Source organism: Pseudophryne corroboree, unplaced genomic scaffold (assembly GCF_028390025.1).
Source record: "Pseudophryne corroboree isolate aPseCor3 unplaced genomic scaffold, aPseCor3.hap2 scaffold_490, whole genome shotgun sequence".
Classification (NCBI taxonomy): domain Eukaryota; kingdom Metazoa; phylum Chordata; class Amphibia; order Anura; family Myobatrachidae; genus Pseudophryne; species Pseudophryne corroboree.
This window is the reverse complement of record NW_026970098.1, coordinates 304,210-310,209: the sequence shown is the minus strand read 5'-3', so window position 1 is coordinate 310,209 and position 6,000 is coordinate 304,210.

The following is a 6,000-nucleotide window of genomic DNA, read 5'->3' as shown; positions in this document are numbered from 1 at the left end:
AAGAAAATCTTTATTTAAGGGTGAAGATGTTTCTCACAAAATCGTTGCCCCAATGCATCATTGAAATTCAAGCTGGAAAGATGATTTTAATATATCACTTGTACATTTTGTATTGCTCTTCTGGTGACAATGTAGTTTGTTTTTGTCAATTACCATTTTAATAATAGGGTAAAGAAAATTAAGTGGATTTTTGAAAGAAAACAATACTGTCAATATACTATTAAAACAAATTAAAATGGTAAAAGTTATTGTACTTTAAGTAAAAATAAAAGAGCAAAAATATCAATCCCAGTTTTGGATTACTTTAATTAACAAAAAAAAAAATGCATATAGCAGAGGATAGTTTCAATCTGCCTACCTCTGGGTTATGGACCCAGCATGCTTCCATTACAGTCCTCTGCTGCACATGTAAGTGCAAGAGATCCTGAAGCACTCACTCATCATGGGAAAGTACCAATGTGTTTCTTCATTGGTTGATGGAAGAAACATCTTACAAAAACTCTCCACATTATTGACTTTTTAAAATGTTTCTAGGAATCGTTCTAGATGAATGCTTATTAGCCTTTGTCAGTATGGACTTTTACAAAGTGTTGCTGTGGCGCAATCAGTTACTGTGTAAGGCTATTAACCAAAAGGTTGGTGGTTCAATCCCACCCAGGGACGTAATTGACCTTGTTATCAGATTTTGGTGATCTTTATGTAGACAAGTGAAAATTTCAAACCCCCTCTTATGGTGTAGGGTACCTGGCCTTCTCTGATGTAATCAGAGTTAGATTTGATTCAGTGATTTTATAAAAACAGCTAGGAAGCACAATTTAGCAGTGGGTTGCAGAGAAAAAGAAATATGCTGGCAAAAAAATCCAATTGAGTGATTAAACAGCTTTTCATTTTCTGGCTTTATTTTTATGCTAACAAATTTGTTCTCTGAAAAGTGTCCACAAAGCCAAGTTTCTGATTAACACATTTGTAGGGATGGTTTTTAACCTATTACTAAATTAAACTTGCTTCATTGGAAAGGCAGCAAGATGCATCCTCATTTCAATATCTACTGAAATAATACAGGTTGACACCAGGAAACATTAACGCCACTGCATCCTTTGTGCTTTCTCATGTGGAAGTCTGTTTAATGTGAAAACAAGGTGATATCTAATTAGCACACAGGTAAGGAATTAAGAAAATCTTTATTTAAGGGTGAAGATGTTTCTCACAAAATCGTTGCCCCAATGCATCATTGAAATTCAAGCTGGAAAGATGATTTTAATATATCACTTGTACATTTTGTATTGCTCTTCTGGTGACAATGTAGTTTGTTTTTGTCAATTACCATTTTAATAATCGGGTAAAGAAAATTAAGTGGATTTTTGAAAGAAAACAATACTGTCAATATACTATTAAAACAAATGAAAATGGTAAAAGTTATTGTACTTTAAGTAAAAATAAAAGAGCAAAAATATCAATCCCAGTTTTGGATTACTTTAATTAACAAAAAAAAAACGCATATAGCAGAGGATAGTTTCAATCTGCCTACCTCTGGGCTATGGACCCAGCATGCTTCCATTACAGTACTCTGCTGCACATGTAATTGCAAGAGATCCTGAAGCACTCACTCATCATGGGAAAGTACCAATGTGTTTCTTCATTGGTTGATGGAAGAAACATCTTACAAAAACTCTCCAGATTATTGACTATTTAAAGTTTTTCTAGGAAACGTTCTAGATGAATGCTTATTAGCCTTTGTCAGTATGTACTTTTGCAAAGTGTCGCTGTGGCGCAATCAGTTAGTGTGTACAGCTATTAACCAAAAGGTTGGTGGTTCAATCCCACCCAGGGATGTAATTGACCTTGTTATCAGATTTTGGTGATCTTTAAGTAGACAAGTCAAAATTTCAAAAACCCCTGTTATGGTGTAGGGTACCTGGCCTTCTCTGATGTAATCAGAGTTAGATTTGATTCAGTGATTTTATAAAAACAGCTAGGAAGCACAATTTAGCAGTGGTTTGCAGAGAAAAAGAAATATGCTGGCAAAAAAATCAAATTGAGTGATTAAACAGCTCTTCATTTTCTGGCTTTATTTTTATGCTAACAAATTTGTTCTCTGAAAAGTGTCCACAAAGCCAAGTATATGATTAACATCTTTGTAGGGATGGTTTTTCACCTATTACTAAATTAAACTTGCTTCATTGGAAAGGCAGCAAGATGCATCCTCATTTCAATATCTACTGAAATAATACAGGTTGACACCAGGAAACATTAACGCCACTGCATCCTTGCTGCTTTCTCATGTGGAAGTCTGTTTAATGTGAAAACAAGGTGATATCTAATTAGCACACAGGTAAGGAATTAAGAAAATCTTTATTTAAGGGTGAAGATGTTTCTCACAAAATCGTTGCCCCAATGCATCATTGAAATTCAAGCTGGAAAGATGATTTTAATATATCACTTGTACATTTTGTATTGCTCTTCTGGTGACAATGTAGTTTGTTTTTGTCAATTACCATTTTAATAATAGGGTAAAGAAAATTAAGTGGATTTTTGAAAGAAAACAATACTGTCAATATACTATTAAAACAAATTAAAATGGTAAAAGTTATTGTACTTTAAGTAAAAATAAAAGAGCAAAAATATCAATCCCAGTTTTGGATTACTTTAATTAACAAAAAAAAAAATGCATATAGCAGAGGATAGTTTCAATCTGCCTACCTCTGGGTTATGGACCCAGCATGCTTCCATTACAGTCCTCTGCTGCACATGTAAGTGCAAGAGATCCTGAAGCACTCACTCATCATGGGAAAGTACCAATGTGTTTCTTCATTGGTTGATGGAAGAAACATCTTACAAAAACTCTCCACATTATTGACTTTTTAAAATGTTTCTAGGAATCGTTCTAGATGAATGCTTATTAGCCTTTGTCAGTATGGACTTTTACAAAGTGTTGCTGTGGCGCAATCAGTTACTGTGTAAGGCTATTAACCAAAAGGTTGGTGGTTCAATCCCACCCAGGGACGTAATTGACCTTGTTATCAGATTTTGGTGATCTTTATGTAGACAAGTGAAAATTTCAAACCCCCTCTTATGGTGTAGGGTACCTGGCCTTCTCTGATGTAATCAGAGTTAGATTTGATTCAGTGATTTTATAAAAACAGCTAGGAAGCACAATTTAGCAGTGGGTTGCAGAGAAAAAGAAATATGCTGGCAAAAAAATCCAATTGAGTGATTAAACAGCTTTTCATTTTCTGGCTTTATTTTTATGCTAACAAATTTGTTCTCTGAAAAGTGTCCACAAAGCCAAGTTTCTGATTAACACATTTGTAGGGATGGTTTTTAACCTATTACTAAATTAAACTTGCTTCATTGGAAAGGCAGCAAGATGCATCCTCATTTCAATATCTACTGAAATAATACAGGTTGACACCAGGAAACATTAACGCCACTGCATCCTTTGTGCTTTCTCATGTGGAAGTCTGTTTAATGTGAAAACAAGGTGATATCTAATTAGCACACAGGTAAGGAATTAAGAAAATCTTTATTTAAGGGTGAAGATGTTTCTCACAAAATCGTTGCCCCAATGCATCATTGAAATTCAAGCTGGAAAGATGATTTTAATATATCACTTGTACATTTTGTATTGCTCTTCTGGTGACAATGTAGTTTGTTTTTGTCAATTACCATTTTAATAATCGGGTAAAGAAAATTAAGTGGATTTTTGAAAGAAAACAATACTGTCAATATACTATTAAAACAAATGAAAATGGTAAAAGTTATTGTACTTTAAGTAAAAATAAAAGAGCAAAAATTTCAATCCCAGTTTTGGATTACTTTAATTAACAAAAAAAAAACGCATATAGCAGAGGATAGTTTCAATCTGCCTACCTCTGGGCTATGGACCCAGCATGCTTCCATTACAGTACTCTGCTGCACATGTAATTGCAAGAGATCCTGAAGCACTCACTCATCATGGGAAAGTACCAATGTGTTTCTTCATTGGTTGATGGAAGAAACATCTTACAAAAACTCTCCAGATTATTGACTATTTAAAGTTTTTCTAGGAAACGTTCTAGATGAATGCTTATTAGCCTTTGTCAGTATGTACTTTTGCAAAGTGTCGCTGTGGCGCAATCAGTTAGTGTGTACAGCTATTAACCAAAAGGTTGGTGGTTCAATCCCACCCAGGGATGTAATTGACCTTGTTATCAGATTTTGGTGATCTTTAAGTAGACAAGTCAAAATTTCAAAAACCCCTGTTATGGTGTAGGGTACCTGGCCTTCTCTGATGTAATCAGAGTTAGATTTGATTCAGTGATTTTATAAAAACAGCTAGGAAGCACAATTTAGCAGTGGTTTGCAGAGAAAAAGAAATATGCTGGCAAAAAAATCAAATTGAGTGATTAAACAGCTCTTCATTTTCTGGCTTTATTTTTATGCTAACAAATTTGTTCTCTGAAAAGTGTCCACAAAGCCAAGTATATGATTAACATCTTTGTAGGGATGGTTTTTCACCTATTACTAAATTAAACTTGCTTCATTGGAAAGGCAGCAAGATGCATCCTCATTTCAATATCTACTGAAATAATACAGGTTGACACCAGGAAACATTAACGCCACTGCATCCTTGCTGCTTTCTCATGTGGAAGTCTGTTTAATGTGAAAACAAGGTGATATCTAATTAGCACACAGGTAAGGAATTAAGAAAATCTTTATTTAAGGGTGAAGATGTTTCTCACAAAATCGTTGCCCCAATGCATCATTGAAATTCAAGCTGGAAAGATGATTTTAATATATCACTTGTACATTTTGTATTGCTCTTCTGGTGACAATGTAGTTTGTTTTTGTCAATTACCATTTTAATAATAGGGTAAAGAAAATTAAGTGGATTTTTGAAAGAAAACAATACTGTCAATATACTATTAAAACAAATTAAAATGGTAAAAGTTATTGTACTTTAAGTAAAAATAAAAGAGCAAAAATATCAATCCCAGTTTTGGATTACTTTAATTAACAAAAAAAAAAATGCATATAGCAGAGGATAGTTTCAATCTGCCTACCTCTGGGTTATGGACCCAGCATGCTTCCATTACAGTCCTCTGCTGCACATGTAAGTGCAAGAGATCCTGAAGCACTCACTCATCATGGGAAAGTACCAATGTGTTTCTTCATTGGTTGATGGAAGAAACATCTTACAAAAACTCTCCACATTATTGACTTTTTAAAATGTTTCTAGGAATCGTTCTAGATGAATGCTTATTAGCCTTTGTCAGTATGGACTTTTACAAAGTGTTGCTGTGGCGCAATCAGTTACTGTGTAAGGCTATTAACCAAAAGGTTGGTGGTTCAATCCCACCCAGGGACGTAATTGACCTTGTTATCAGATTTTGGTGATCTTTATGTAGACAAGTGAAAATTTCAAACCCCCTCTTATGGTGTAGGGTACCTGGCCTTCTCTGATGTAATCAGAGTTAGATTTGATTCAGTGATTTTATAAAAACAGCTAGGAAGCACAATTTAGCAGTGGGTTGCAGAGAAAAAGAAATATGCTGGCAAAAAAATCCAATTGAGTGATTAAACAGCTTTTCATTTTCTGGCTTTATTTTTATGCTAACAAATTTGTTCTCTGAAAAGTGTCCACAAAGCCAAGTTTCTGATTAACACATTTGTAGGGATGGTTTTTAACCTATTACTAAATTAAACTTGCTTCATTGGAAAGGCAGCAAGATGCATCCTCATTTCAATATCTACTGAAATAATACAGGTTGACACCAGGAAACATTAACGCCACTGCATCCTTTGTGCTTTCTCATGTGGAAGTCTGTTTAATGTGAAAACAAGGTGATATCTAATTAGCACACAGGTAAGGAATTAAGAAAATCTTTATTTAAGGGTGAAGATGTTTCTCACAAAATCGTTGCCCCAATGCATCATTGAAATTCAAGCTGGAAAGATGATTTTAATATATCACTTGTACATTTTGTATTGCTCTTCTGGTGACAATGTAGTTTGTTTTTG